This window comes from Panthera leo, chromosome A1 (assembly GCF_018350215.1).
Source record: "Panthera leo isolate Ple1 chromosome A1, P.leo_Ple1_pat1.1, whole genome shotgun sequence".
Classification (NCBI taxonomy): Eukaryota; Metazoa; Chordata; class Mammalia; order Carnivora; family Felidae; genus Panthera; species Panthera leo.
Genome location: NC_056679.1, coordinates 52494408 through 52510756, shown reverse-complemented (window position 1 = coordinate 52510756; position 16349 = coordinate 52494408). Strand labels below are relative to the sequence as shown.

Here is a 16349-nt window from a genome sequence, read left to right as displayed (position 1 = left end):
TAGTTGCACCATCAGCGTGGTGCAGGCGAAGGAATGCAGCTCAGTTACGCCCCCTCTGGGCAACTGTGATACAGCAGCCAGAAGATCCACAGCCGGGCCTCAACTCTGCCCCTGACTAGGATGGCAATTTTCAAATTATTTAATTTGCTGAATTTCTACTTCATTATCTCCAAAATACAGATGAAGATCCCTCTTTCTCAGGCTGGTGGTGAGGTCTAAATGAGATAACATTTGTGAACACGCCTAGCAGTGTCTACCAAAAAGGAGATGCTGCGATCCTTTGGGGAAAGAGGCAGAACATACAGAAGTACCCAAACTCAGTGAAAATCCTTAAGTATTTAAAGGCATCAGATACCATGCTAGGTTCTGGGGAGGCCAAAAAATATATAAGACAGTCCCTTCTCTCAAGGCACAGACAAGTAAGTACCTTAATGAAAACACCCTTTGATAACTGGTATAACAGAAAGAGAAACAAACTGGAACCCAGGGAAGACAGAGATTCACTCTGCCTTTAAAGGTCAGAAAAGGCTTAATTAACTCAGGCTTTGGAATTCAAGAAGGCTTCAAAGACAACGAGGCATTTAGATGGAGTGTCGAAGAATCAATAGGAATTTTCAAGAATTAAAAAAAAAGGTAACGTAAAAAGAAGAGGAAGTTATTTCCTCTTAGAAAATTTTCCTTTAGAAAATTTCTAAAGTCTCTTTCAAACCAAAACCACTACGGTTCTGGTAAAGAGTTTATAAATAAGCATAGGTGGAGATGTCCAACGTGATTAGCTATCAGGAAAATGGGGAAATTAAAACCACAACTATCAGAATAAGTAAAATGAATAAAATGACAACACTAGGGGCGCCTGGGTGGCTCAGTCGACTGAGTGTCCAATTCCGGCTCAGGTCATAATCTCACAGTTCACAAGTTTGAGCCCCGCATCGGGCTCTGTGCTGACAGCTCAGAGCCTAGAGCCAACTTCAGATTCTGAAGTGTGTGCCCCTCTCTCTCTGTCCCTCCACGGCTTGCACTCTGTCTCTCTCTCTCTCTCTCAAAAATAAATTAAAAAAAAAAAAGTTAAAAAAAATGACAACACTAAATACTGGTCAGGATGTGGAGAAACTGGATCTTTCCTACACTGCTGGTGAGAATGTAAAATACTACAGCCACTTTGGAAAAGAATTTACTAATTTCTTACAAAATTAAATATACGAATCCCATACGACCTAGCAAATTGCACTCTTGGGCATCTATCCCAGAGAAATGGAAACTGACGCTCTTGACAAAAAAAAAAAAAAAAAAAAAAAAAAAAAAAAAGAAGCTATACAGAAATGTTCTTAGCAGCTTTACTTGCAGTAGCCCCAAACAGGAATTAGTCCAGATGTCCTTCAATGGGCCAACAGTTAAACATACGTTTCTGTTTGGTACAAACATAGGTTTGGTACATCCAAACTGTGGAATACAATGCAATAAAAATAAGAAGCTACGAATAAACACAGCTTAGATGACTCTGAGGAAAATTATGCCAAGTGGGGAAAAAACCTAATCCCCCAAGGCTATATGCTGTTTGATTCTCTTTGTAGAACATTTCTTAAATGACAAAATTTTAGAAATGGAGTTGGGAGTAGTGGTTACCAGAGGATAAGAGAGGAAGGGGGCAAAAGGGAGATGGGATCCTTGTGGTGATGGATCTGTTCTGTACTTTGTGGTGGTGGAGACATGAACCTACACACGTAATGAAAATGGATAGAAATAAATACACACATACACATAAATGAGTACAAATAAAATTGGGAAAATCTGAATAAATGTGGTAGGTTGGTAACGTGTACAAAGATCGCTCTGTATTATTTCTTACGACTGCCTGTGAATCAACAATTATCTCAATAAAAATCTCACTTAAAAAAGCCACCATTGTTCTGTATTATAAACTAGCTGAGGCTAGTAACATAATTTAAACAGAATTTTAGTTATTTTTATCCTCTATGGATTTATTGAGCCCATAATTGCAAACGCAGCTTAATATTTGCCATTAATGGAATTTCTTTTCCTGTGTCAGCTCACCCCAGCTCAGGTCAACCCTCCTTCCTTTGGCCTCCACCATGCATTGTATTCTACCTTTGTTCTAGTAACTCTGCACTGATTAAGGTCCCTTTTCATCATACGCTATAGCATGGCATATGTGTTCACTAGAACACATTTGTCACCTCATGGGCACAAAGTTGCCATGTGTTCCCCGGCTTCCCTGACAGTTAGGTAGGACTTTGTGACTCAGTTCTGATCAACAGAATGTGGGCAGAGGTGATATATGTCCCTCCCCGTCCTGACCTGTAAGTTCCTCTGTGATTCCATATAGCGGTCCAGCAGAGGACCTCACAGCCCCAGGAGACAGCAAGCGCTTGAGGGGAGAAGCCTGCCACTGAGTGACAACACAGAAGGCAACTCCCTGTTAAGAAGTGAATTTACATTGTGTTAAGCCATTGAGCATTGGGTGTTTGTCTATCAGAGCACATAATGTTATTCACCCGAACCAATAAATATGCTTGTCTTTACACTAGACTTGGGGCTCCTTGAGAGCAAGAGCTTTGTTCGGTTCACTTCACATTTCTGGAGCCTCGTACAGTGACTGACACAGGGGAGCTGCTCATACATGTTGGCTGACCATCATGCCCCCCCTCAGTGACGGACTTTTACCTCGCCTGCTATTTCACTGTCTTTGACACACCTGTTCTCGTCCTTGAATGCGGTAGGAAAGCCTGCGATCTCATCCCAAGTTCAAAATCTTCCTAGTGGCCTTAAGCAGAAGCAGAGCTCAGAGAAGCACAGGTACAAATTACTACTCAGTTACTTCACTTCTTCCTACTCTTAAGTACGTCTGTACTTTTCTTTATTTTGTGAGTTAAAAGCACATTTGGTTTATCAGAACCTTACTGATTTGAATGTAATTTATCCTTACACTTGATGTTTCACTAAATAAACGTTTCTCTAAAAATTTAACAGCAAAAAGCTCTAGTGAGAGCTCACATTTAGACATATTCCTTATTTTTTAGAAAAATACCACAAGACACTTACTACTGCACTATGAAATTGTATAAATAATTAAAATCAAACCTCACATATCAAAATAAATGACCTAAATACTTTTCATGATATATTATTCTTTTACTTTGTGGGTTGGCTTGCTTACAGGATAATTTGCAAAACTTCACTCATCAAAAATAGTTCGCCAGGTCTTTTGAGTGAATTGATGACTTTGGAATTCTGGAGTTTTACTCAGTAAGAGACTAACATATTTTCTTTGTACCTTACCTAAGTATGCACATGCATATTTTCAGATCTCAAGGGGAAAATATGACTAATTTGTTTAATTCGTGCTTTTATAAATACATACTTTCCCTTAAACCAGTCTGTGTACCATTTCATATCCCCTCATAACAATATTGCAGTAATATTTTGATTGCTGTGGAGAGCTACACTATTCACAGGGGTAGCTATACCATCACAGTCTTTAACACTTATAAAGGCCTTCTGGTCCAATACCTTTTGCAGAAAAAGAAACCATCCCCCAGAGGCCATATGGCTGAAGAAGCTCCCATTCTTCTGCTTCTGATAAGCAGAAGAGCCAACTCAAGAACCCATGCCTCTAACTCTGGCCAATGATGCCTTGGAATTCTAGAAGTCATCTTCGATGTTGATGGTAAGATCTTGTAAGCTAAAATATGAGTTTTGCTAAGAATAAATCACGTGCCTTTATTCTTGTGATTTAAGAACTCATATATAATTACATATGAGATGAGTTGGATGCCAACTGACTGGGCTATAGTTTCTTAATATTTAATTCAACATTTATTAATTTAAATTGCGTGGGGCTTTCTTTGGAGAGAACTTTTTCTTCTAGCTCCAAAGTTTTTTTTAAGCCCCTCAAAAGCATACAGACCTATTCAGAGTTTCAACCATCACTATCATCTTTTTTTTTTACTTTTATATGGCTTGCGTTTTTACCTCGAACTCTCTAATCCATGTGAAAGTGATTTTGTTCTATGATAATAAGTAAAAACTAAAATTTCTGTTTTTCCATTTAACTAATCTTCATGCCTTCCCCACTTATCTGTGATGCCTTTTAGATAATGGGTCTATTTTTGAGTAATTTATTCAATGTTGTTGGGTAGGTTTTTATATTAGCATAGTATCTGTCAAGACAGACCAGCAACCTCCAGATAGCAACCGTTTAACCAATCCTGAGCTCTATTTCTCACTGAAGTTATGTGTCCAGTGGGGTCAGTAGGGGGCTCTGTTTATCACCATCTCTCAGGAATCCCCGCTGTCCAAGGACCCATTTCCAAGTGTTTCTAGGATGGGGGAAGCCATGCTGGTGTCCACCCAAATGCATATCCCTTCTGCTCTGAACTTTTTTCCGTCAGTAAATTTTGCAGATTTTTGTTTTATTATGGGCTGTACAATTATCTTGGCAAAAATTTTCTTCACAAAAAGGTTTTAATGATTTATTATATTTTTATTATCTATGCAGGTTTTCTATGACCATATATGGTTTTGACCATATATGGTTTGTTTCCCCAAATCATCATACGTCTCATCATACATCTCATTTAGACTCCAATTATTAATATAAAATTGTACATAGTGTGCTCTTGCGAGGAGTTATTATCACTTTTTTCTTATTTCTAATTTCATATATTTTATCTCTTCAATTATTCAGTAGCTTTACTAAGTGTTTATCTGGTTCATTGAGGTTCTTAAAAAGAAACCAGTTCTTAGATTCATTTTCTAATTATGCTTTTAATTTTGCTATTTTCATCGTTTTGCTTTCCTGTCAGGTTTTCTTTTCTTTCTTTTAACTGTTGAGTTCAGTGATTAAATGATTTACATTCTCTCTCTTTTAAAGCTAATATGTTTCTGAGCACATCCGTAGATACACCACACATTTTGATATATAATAATATTTTCATGTTTGCATGTTTGACATAATCTATAACTTCATTCTTGATTTCTATATTAACCAACTTACTAGGAAAGCAGTTTTCTTAACTTTTAAGGGCCTGAACATCTCTATTTAAAATTTTTTCAATAGAATGTATTGCTTGTTATATTATGGTGAGAGAATGTGGTCTGAGAACCTTATAAATCATAGTTTCCAAGTTCTCTAAAATTTTACTAAGGGCACAAGTGCACACACGCATACACATGTGTATATACTTGATATTTACCTAGTAACGAAGCATGTTCTTTACCTAGTGACTAAGGATTCTAGGGCGCATCAGTTCACAGTTCAACTCCGGATGTACTGAATACCGGAAGTAACAGTATACGCAAAGAGGAGCTGCTTCTATTTTGGCCAACGGGGAAACGTCCTAACCAGTAAATGGCAGCTGCCCGGTTACCTGCTCTAACCTCTTCACCCAAGAGGCAGTCTGAAGAAAAGGGTCAACATTGTCCCTCCATCCCACTCACCAGCCAGACGTGCTGTTCACGTTCAAAGTGCACGTGTGAGCTACGGCTGGATTCTCCAAACCCGTGTCTTCAAACCACAGATGGCAAGACTCGCCTCCCTCCTGGACTCTGCCATATGGTTGAGTGTGCGTTTTCATTTTCAGGAGTATTCAAGCCTTTCAAAGTTTTCATCTTCGTTCCCTTTAATATACTTCAAATTTTTACTAAAATGTATGCATCTTAAGCCATTTTCCCTTGTTTGAAGTCAATCAACAGTCACTTTCTTCTGCAGCTCTCCCTGTCTGTGCATCTCAGTCCCCCGTGACACACTGTGGAAGCTTCTAAGAGACTATGTTTTCTAAATGATATTGAGCTCCCTATCTGGGCATTTTCATGGGAAGCTGGGAAAGGTCATGTCAGGGATTGTTTTTTTGCCTGTTACCAACTTGCTCCTGACATGTGCTGGTTTTTAAAAGTCAACATATGGAACAAATCCAGTAAGTCATGCAGACTTTGCTCCTGTACCTGCACTTCCAAATTTTCACAGCTAAGAGGAGTAATTACACAAATAAACAAAATATGTCTAGGGTTTTGCACATGATCAGAAACACTGCGTAGCCTTTACATGATGCTTGACACTTTCCCCTTAGTAAAATTCAGGACCTGGATGAAAAGAGACAGTGCAATACTCAGTATTAGAGGTGAAAACCAAGTGTTCATGGGAAGTCAAGCTCTGGTGCTGTAGACTTACCGGAAGATAGTTAAATTAATTGTTAAAATTAATAATTTTAATTATACGTTACTTAAAAACGTAAAAAGCAACTGGCAAAATATATGCCTGTTTAAGTAGCCTTTATTTTGAATGTTAAACCAATCATACTTCTCATGTAAATGATTACATTACTATATATGGCATTAGTTCCACTTGTTAAAATCTTACTCAAGTGACATTATCTGGATTTTTTAAAAATGTTTTTTAATGTTTATTCATTTTTGAGAGACAGAAAGACAAAGTGCGAGCAGGAGAGGGGCAGAGAGAGAGGGAGACACAGAATCCAAGGCAAGCTCCAGGCTCTGAGCTGCCAGCACAGGGCCTGACACAGGGCTCGAACTCGTGAACCATGAGATCATGACCCGAGCGAAAGTAGGAGGCTTGGCCAACTGAGCCAACCAGGTGCCCCTGGAATATTTTTAACACATACTAGTGTCTGAATAACTTCTAATTAATGTACACATAACTCCTTAGTAAAAGTAGGAATTGGACACCTGGGTGGCTCAGTCAGTTAAGCGTCCGACTTCAGCTCAGGTCATGATCTTGCAGTCTGTGAGTTCGAGACCTACGTCAGTCTCTGTGCTGACAGCTCAGAGCCTGGAGCCTGCTTCGGATTCTGTGTCTCCCTCGCTCTCTGCCCCTCTTCCATTAGCACTCCGTCTCTCTCACTCAAAAATAAATAAACATTAAAAAGAATTTTTTTTAAGTAGGACTATTTCACAATTCAGTCGTATGCCTGTAATTTTCAAAGTGTAGTAGAGGAATGAGGACCACACCTTTTTTTTAAATTCAAAATAAAAACCTGCTCAAAGTCCCACAAGATAGCACTACTTGATTCAATCATAGTTCCTAGATGGCCCTGAAATTTCCTATCTACAAAGGATGGTAGAAAATGGAAAAATAAAAAAAGGTGAACTGGACCACACAATTTTAGACGTCACTACAGTTCTCAAGAGGATATAAGTCTCAAGAGGATATTGATAAGAAACAACATGCTTAAATTTTTGCTCTTTTGGTAACATTTTGTCTCTTGTGTTTTATTCTCAAGTACACAAAGCCTCCTGCAGCACCTGCCACATGCAAAGTAGGTACCAGGGCTTTGGTCTAAAGAAACATGGGTAAGACTTTTGTCTGCCGTTTAGCACTGAGAGTAGACACAAACACAAACACAAACAACTCCAAGACAAGGTGACAAATGATACAATAGAGGAACCTTAAAGTTTCTGTGAAACTGCAAGAAAAGGAGAGAGAAATTCCATCTCTGTGACCTGAGAAAAGAAATAAGGATTTCAATCAGGGCTGGAAGGATGGGAGGACTGTAGAGGGCGCACAACTTCATGCCAATATTGTCAAGTATAAAATGCCTCTACCAAGACCATGAGGCAGGGCTGCAAAGGACTCCCAAGTGGCCCACCTTGCAAGAGTCCTGGATTTTTGGCCAACCACTCTCCACCACACGGTTCAATCCATTGGCCCTGCCCTTCCCTGGAAAACGTGCAGTTAACGTTGACTCTGCTTCACTCAGCGATTCCCAGAAGACCGAAAAGCACAGTTGGCTTCCAACAAACGGGGTCAGCTTTATAGAAAACCGTGCATATTGGAGAAGCTCTGCCCCCACCGCGACAGCTGTCCCAACAATAACCAGGCTTTCCTGTCCTTCAAAGACAAGCGATCACTCTGCTTACTTTCTATATAGGATAAAATGCCATACAGATCAAATGCTTTACAGATCAAATGACATCAAGCACGCGTAAGAGCTTTTCAAACCATAAAACCCCACATAAATGTCAGGTGCTGATATTACCATAATAATCCTGGGTGGAAAAGGAAACATAGTAAGAGAGGAAGTAGGGAGGCGCTTCTCACCTTCACCCTGAGCTCCCATTTGATTCCTGGGTCTAAGGGAGAAGAAATATCTTAATGACCTGATGTCTTTCCATTTCCCTGCCACCCCCTTGAAGACACCTACATTTATTGAGAAGAGTAGGTGAGCCTTTGACTCCTTGGAAAATTTGCAAATTTTGAAATACAAGAGTGTTTCTCAAACTTTAACTGTTCACATCGAACTTCATGATTTCTGCTACAGCCTCAGACAGCCTATAACATTTACTGAACTTTCTTTGCATTAACTCCTTTTTTTTAAAGCATATTTATTGAAAGATGAAATTTTATGTTCCCAACATAAATGGAAAAATAGTACTGCTGGTTGTAAATATAAGGTAGCTGTATAGTATGAACAATGAAAACAAACAAACAAAAAAGTTATAAAACTCTCCGGAGGTGAGGTTGCTTAGCAAAGGCTGTATGAATGTAGCCACATGCAGCCAGGTGGAACCAGCAGAGAAATGACCCAGACAACCCACAGAATCATGAGAAATAATAAATTCCTGCTCATTTAAACACTAAATTTGGGAGTAGTTTCAAAGCCAAACTGAATCATTCAATGGCATCTCTTCTTACACTTTAACATACATACAGATCATTTGGAGATTTCATTAAAAGGCAAATTTCAATTCCAAAGTTCTGGGTAAGGCTTAAGAGTCTGCAGTTCTTACCAAGAAAAGGTGATACCACTGCCATTAGCTTGTGGACTACATTTTCAGTAGCAACATTTTACAAAAGCATCTTTTTCTGTAACTACTTTTGGGGTATTGTATTTGTTTGCAAGGACTTCTATAACAAAGTACCAAAACTGGGTAGCTTACATAACATAACTTCTGGAGGCTAGAAGTCCAAGATCAAAGTGTTGGCAAGGTTGGTTTCTGCTAAGATCTCTCTCGTTGGCTTGTAGACGGGCACCTTCTCCCTGTGTCCTCGAATGGCCTTCCCACTGTGCGGTCTGCATCCCAATCTCCTCTCCTCTCCCTGTAAGGACACCAGTCAAATTAGATTAGGGCTCCCCTTAATGACCTAATTTAACTTTAATTTACGACCCTGCCTCCAAATACAGTCACATTCTGAGGTCCTGGGAGTTAGAGCTTCGCCATATGAATATGGGGGAAGGAGCAGGCACAGAGTTCAACCGTATCAGCTATTTCGATAAGTTTTGAGAAGAAATCATGGCATTTGAACTGAGAACTAAAAGATGACTTGGGGCACCTGGATGGGTCAGTTGGTTAAGCATCTGAGTCTTTGTTTCGGCTCAGGTCATGATCTCTTGGTTTCGTGGGTTCGAGCCCTGCATCAGGCTCTGCACTGACAGTGAGGAGCCTGCTTGGGAGTCTCTGTCTCCCTCTCTCTCTGTCCTCCCCCACTAAATCCAATTCCCAGTGTAACAAGAGCACGGCTTCTGCTCGTTAAGCGAGAGTGGGATTGGTTCGCACAATTGCAGAGTGTGTCCCTCTTCGTCTGTGGCACTGAACCGATCCCCAGTCCCGGGAGGTGTCCTTGATGCAGGCTGCATCTTTTCAGTCAAAGGCTGCTTGTACTGGAACATTCCCCCAGTCGAAAACTACCTACACCACGGCATTGGTGTATCCAGGGAACGAGACAAAAGGCAGCTCCTGCCTGTGCTTTTCTCTCGGGCTGACAATAAATAATAATACACGGTATTGACGTAGCACCTTTCTCAAAGGAGCTCAAAGTGCTTTCCAGACATTACCTCACAGCATCCCTGTGATCCTAACCTGAGAAGTGGCTCCTAAAAGTACGGCCCTACTCAATCACCGCAAGAAATCTAGAAACCAGTGGGTAATATATATTCTTTTAAGGATAAAAGTGGGACTACTTAAATACCACTAAGCGCTTTATTTATTTATTTTTTCAGAGTGCTCAGGTAGCACAGGCAATAAGCATCTTGGACTGGACGATTACGTACTCTTTGGGCATTGCATGTGCCAGTCCGGAGGAAAGAAAAGATGAATGTGCTCTTCAGGCCTGACTCATGTGGCTGTGTACTTCGGAGAGCTACCCAATTGACTAACTACTTCCTATTCAGCCTTTCAGGTATTTAAAAGAGATCTACGGAACTAGTGTGTTCACAAGAGCCAGCAGCAATGATGAAAACGGAAGGATGTACTGAGCCACAAAATCGCGGCTGCTAACGGCCCCTGTGTCTACTCTCTTCCTTACCCCGGTGCTCTGGGAAATACACACTTTCACACTGAGATCGGATGACGATCCCTTTCTCCTCCTGCATTCTTTTCAAGTCTCTCTAGAAGGAGAGGCTTGAAAGTTGCTTGAAGACTGAATAATTTCGCCAAGAGAGCCCGGCTACCCCCTCCAGGCTAGTCACAGACAAGAGCTCCAGTTCTGGGGTCCCACAAATCCAGGTTCAAATTATGATTGTTACTTACATGCTGTGAGACTTTGGACAAGCAGCTTCACTCCTTTAGGCGGCCAATTGCCATCTATGAGATAGAAATACCAATGACGCCACACGTGTCAAGAATTGAATGCCATCGTCCCTGGCTCATCTCCGTTCTTCAATAAACATGCATTAAGCTTACACAAGAGCAATCACAATAATTACCATTTCCCATTTTGTCCACGAAATTAGAAAGTTTTGGAGGAGAAAGCAGAACAGGATCGTGAGAGAACTGGGGGCCCTTGCCCTCTGAACTTCCTACCCCCATACCGCAAGATAAGGAATAGCACTTGGGCCCACATCTCTAATGATGTCAAAGAGAACTTTGTTGGGGTTTGTAACAGGCTGAGAAAATGCCACTACCCTCCCACTGCAGTTTTACAAAGTAGCCTTGTCTCTGACACACGGTTCAGCTCAGCTGAGAATTAAAAACAGCAAGTGCAACTTTAGGCAAGATTTTACTTCAAAACACTATGGAGAAAAATAGCTACACTTTCCACGTTAGTTTAAAATGAGAACCCCTTCTTAGCTACTGATTCTGATCAATTGAGAACCTGAGTTCCCGTTTCCTCTAAGGCTGAGCTAGAGATTTTTCTATTCCGGGGTCATACTTCTTCTAAATAATGGAAAGTGGCCTGTGTAATGATACATACCCGAGCTAGAAACTATTATTTTCTCTGTCTTGAAAACCCTTGATGGTATTTACATTCTAAATTAAACTGAACACTGTATATTGATTTTAATATGTTAAGATGAAATTCAATTTCATGACGACTGCTAACATCACAGAGCATGTAGGATCAATGTGTTTGCTGATTTCCTGCTTACTACCAATATCTCCCCAAGGGTTTGATACAAGATTTACAAGGATATTGTTCCTGAAGATGTGTGCATAAATATACTATCAAATAAGCTACATTGCATTGCACATTAGGCAGTGAATGATTTGTTTTCTGCGGTTTAATCAGCCTAGCATAAATGCTGACACATCCTTTGGAGAGTTTGCTATAGTCGGTCCACCTAGTGAAGCTCGGTGCTTTTCCCCTAAGAGAAAGCTGGCAGACAAGGGATCCCTGTGACTGCTCTTAGAATTCACCCTCCCCTGAAAGGAGGAAGTGCATTTCAGCTAAGGCAGAGCTATGGGTGTGCAAATCCCACTGCTCAGATGGCAGCAGGCCCAATGGCCAATTAGGTAGCAGGAGGAATGTGCATGCGTGCGTTGATCAAGCTCCATAAAGCCTTCCTCTGACAACCAGAGAGGCGCCCTAATGCAGTGGATGTGGGCATGGGCCTGGAGTTGACCAGCACTAGGATCCAAAGATTACATCATTTACCCTCTGGGTGATCTCAGGCAAATTACCTAATCTATCTATCTGTGACTCGATGTCCTCCTCTGAAAAATGGGAGGAATAATAATTAGCACCATCCAGGGTCGTGAAGATTTCATGAGACAAGATACATAAAACCCTCCCATAGAACTTGGCACCGAGGGAGAGCTCAATAAACGGCAGCTATTATTATTAGATAAAACTCAGCCATTCAAAGAAACATTTTTATTGAGTTCTCGTTATGAACAAGACACTATATAGACACTTTGGGAAATGCCAAGATAAACCTACCTTGGAAGGGCTTACCTTCTAGCTGGATAGATGAATAGCATAAATAACCGTAATTGATAATAAAACATGATGAAGTGCCAAAAGAAAGGTATAAAGAGCTATGGGAGTTCACAAGGTAAATAGATTACTTCCTGCTGGGAAGATCAGGGAAGCCCTCTTGAAAAGGATGCCATTGGGTTTTGAGTCTGGAAAAATGAATGGAATTCTAACATGCAGAAAGTTAAATGTGCAGAGGAATAAAGATACAGAAGCAAGAATATGAGACACACAGAGAGATGTGTAGTAGTTCTGGTTGTCTGGAGGTGTATGTGGCAATCTAATGGAAAAGAGGTCCGGAAAATAGATTAGAGGAAAACAACACCACTGAAGACCAAGTCAAGAGTTCGGTCTCTGTCTGGTGTGCAATGGGGAGTCTTTGAAGTTTGCTCCACTGAGGCAAAAGCCGAGCTGAACTCTACAGCAGGAAAAGCAAGCTGGCAGCTCACACTCATTCAGCACACGCCTGGCACTGTCCCAAATGCTTTACGTGCATCAACCTCTTTAGTCTCAATAAGGTCCTGTGAGGTGAGTACTCCTCTTGCTGCCATTTTGCCCATGAGGAATCCAAGACACAGAGAAACTAAACCAACTACCCGAGATTATAGAGTCGGGGGCTGATAGCGGCAGGATCTGAATCCAGGTAATTGGGCTGCAAGCACGGATGCCCTTGGCCACTAAACCCGAAGTCCGCTGCTCCAGGAAGAGGTGGGCATAGCATGGGGAGGCCCAGTGGGGAGGCCAGCATCGGAAGGCAGCCGAGTAGAAGAACATGCAGTGATACAGTGAAAGCAGAATCATGGTGCAGAGAGACAACTCAGAGAACTTTAACGAGGGTAAAATTGATAGGACTTAGGAATGAGTTTCATTTCATGCATGGAGAAAATGAGAATGAGGATTCAAATGTAGCCAACTTTTGGCTGGCCACAAAGGTGGCACAAAAGCATGAGTGCTGGGTGACCTGGTGCAATATTTGTTTACCCATCTACAAAAGTAAAGATTTATAAAGTTATTTAGGATTGACTGAGATACAGAAAGTTTATAGAAGTGGCTGATACATAGGAGGCATCCAATAAACATTCATTCCCTTTCCTGCTGAAATGATCAGGGAGCAATGGATGAGAGGACAGGATGGAGGAGGAAGATGCTGCCAGAGGCTAACTTGTCCTCTGGCCAGAGCTGCTCTGTCGTTAGAAACGCCACAGGGGACTTGCAGGGGAAGGCAAGGGTTCAGAAGCAGACACTGACTTTGGAGTTGGCCCCAGGATCTCCATCTGCATGGGGAGGGTGGATAGAGAGGGAGAGAGAAAGGAAGATGGTGGAAAGGAACGCTTCTGTGGCTCTACCATGGGGCTGAGCTTCTGATATCACGGCTCATGGCAAAGGTATATAAAATAAGAGGGCTGTGCCCATGTGCAAATTTCCTTTACAAACTACTAGCCGGCACATGGGAGACGCCTTTGACCACACACCCACCATTGTGACCTTGTAACTAATGTGGAACATAAACTTAAAATATTGCAAAGGCCAATGGATTTTAAACTCATCTGAGACAAGCTCTGGAGCCCCATGCCATAAGGGAGTCCTTCCTTAATAGACTTCACAGCTGAACCAGTTGGCCATTTTAATTACTGGATTCAGGAGGTTGAAGCAGAAACCAGGGAGAAGGGTCACAGAATTGATGAGACTAGATCAATTCTACAGTCAGAGTCCCAGGGCAGTGAGACAACCTGTGAAAGAATCGAACCTACAACCTCTTCCAAGGACTGCTGAACTGCCTAATCTATGGAAAAGAGAGAAACAGGGAAATAGCTGTTCAAAAATAGAAGAGATTATGAACTGCTGAAAAAGGCAAAAGAGGGAAGACATTTGCTTAGAGAGAGAGCTGGATAAAGCTTTTGGGCGATCATCTACTTAACTGAATAATAGGCTCCAACCTCAGAACACCTCAGAAAGACACCTCAGAAACATCAAGAGAGGCTTATTGAGTTATCTGAAGGCCTCAGAGAAACTAACCAGATTTTTTTTAATGCCTAAAGCAGTGGGTCTGAGCTGCCCTCAGATTCCAAAGCAGCAGAGATGATGTACAACAGCTCTTACAGACTTCTCCAGTGGAGGACTCCCCATAAGTGTCCCCCATCACACCTCATTCTAGAACTCACATCACTTTATTCTTGATGGTTTCCTCTTGGCCAACCTGGATTCCCATGCTTTGTCTTTAGATCCGAAATTCTTGTGATTGGAATCAATCCCCACAGACCTCACCACTGAGTGCCTTCAGCTGATGACTCTAGCTCACCACCGTGGCGAGGGTGTTGAGGTCATTCTACAGGAGAAGTTCGCAGAGTATGGCCCCAGAAGTCCCTGAGACACATTCCTGGGACCCACAAAAGACCTCTGTTTTCTAATTATGTATCCCTGTTAAGCTGGATTTTCTTTATATGCTTCAATCAAAAGGACATTCTGCAACACACCGAATGCAGAGGCAGATGTGAAAATCCGACTGTCATTTACAAAGACCAACATTGCAAAAGATTTGTGAAAAATGCAAATCACTACTCTTCACAATTTTGTTGGAAAATATCATTATTTTTTCCAAAAAACATGTTATTTATACTAACATGTTAAGGGTTTAGCATGTTATTTTTAAACAAATGAAAATATTTTATAAGTTCTTGGTTTTAATTGCTAACATGGTTAATATCAACAGTCATACCCCATCAGAAAAAAAACACTCTTTGGGGCCCTCAATAGTTGAGAAAGTAAAAAGATCCTTAGAAGTTTGAGATCTGTTATTCTGAATAGATGTTGTTAGTTCTGTTTTCCACATTGACTGAGATTTCATCGTGGCTAAGAGGATAAGATTCTTCAGACACATATATTTTAGAAAACAGCTGTCAGGGGATTGTGGGGGGAGATCCTCATTCTGGTAATACAGCTACCAAGTCAACTGTCTTTTGGTAAGTCAATACAATGCCATTCGTCCATACTCTTTCAACATTTTTTTTTTTAATTTTTTTGTTTTAACATTTCTTTATTTTTGAGACAGACAGAGAGAGAGAGCATGAACAGGGGAGGGTCAGAGGAAGAGGGAGACATAGAATCTGAAACAGGCTCCAGGCTCTGAGCTGTCAGCACAGAGCCCGACGCGGGGCTTGAACTCACAGACCGCGAGATCATGACCTGAGCCGAAGTCGGACGCCCAACCGACTGAGCCACCCAGGCGCCCCTCTTTCAACTTTTTTAAAGAAATAAAAATACAACCGCAATTTGCAAAAACTGCCATAAATCTCAACTTCCAACCACTAGTGGAATTACTTTCAGATACTTGGCTAACTACAGGCTCTAGTCCCAGCCAATCTATATTATTTCAGGGTAAGTAGCAAAAGGACACGTGTTGAGTACCAATCTACCATTTATTGCATAAAACCTACCATTTTATGGCATCTTGAGCAATGATTTCCAAGGTACCTATTCTTGAGCCCCACCTCAGATTTCCTGATGTGGAATCTCCCTGTGTGAATCTATGAAAACTTAATTTTCTTATAAGGGCCCTAAGTGATATGTGTGGCCAGGTTTGGAAACTAAGAGTATTTTTCCTGAGCCAAAGCTCTCAAATTTAGTCGCCCTAATTCATTTCTTTCTTTTCTTTCAGGGCCATAGCTTTGACAAAGTTGTCATGACTCCTATACACTCTCACTGCCAGTTTTCCACTCTTACTTTCTCACTTAAGCTTCTAACACATTTTAATTCATGAGACACAGTTGTTTTGCCCCAGTCATTACTAATTTTCCATCAGATTCCATCTCTCCCTGTGAAAGATTATCTTTGCATTTTATTGACAAAGGGGTCAGATAACCATGCCACATAGAAACACAAGTTAAACATGGTTGTTAAGTAACAAAATATGATCTACAATAGGATAGTCAAGGTTATGGTCATCAGGCCTTGGTAACAACAGAAAGAGAGAGAGAGGGAGGGAGGGAGGAAGAGAAAGGGAGGGAAAGGAAGGAAGGAAGGAAGGAAGGAAGGAAGGAAGGAAGGAAGGAAGGAAAGGGTCGTTGAAGTTTGAGCTCTATCAGAACTGGAAGCAGTAACAATCAAGATAGGAAGAGCTGGGCCATTGAATATTTGCTTTTATTTTTTTTTTTTTTTAATTTTTTTTTTCAATGTTTTTTTA

The 16349-nt window shown here is 41.1% G+C and overlaps 1 long non-coding RNA gene across 1 annotated transcript; it reads left to right on the top strand.

Annotated features, from left to right (window-relative positions):
- The first annotated feature begins 2562 nt into the window (after positions 1–2562).
- Positions 2563–5627, top strand: LOC122199300. Its single transcript, XR_006193456.1, has 3 exons — positions 2563–2814; positions 3538–3685; positions 5242–5627. It is a non-coding gene; the product is annotated as an uncharacterized LOC122199300 (long non-coding RNA).
- The last annotated feature ends 10722 nt before the right edge of the window (positions 5628–16349 follow it).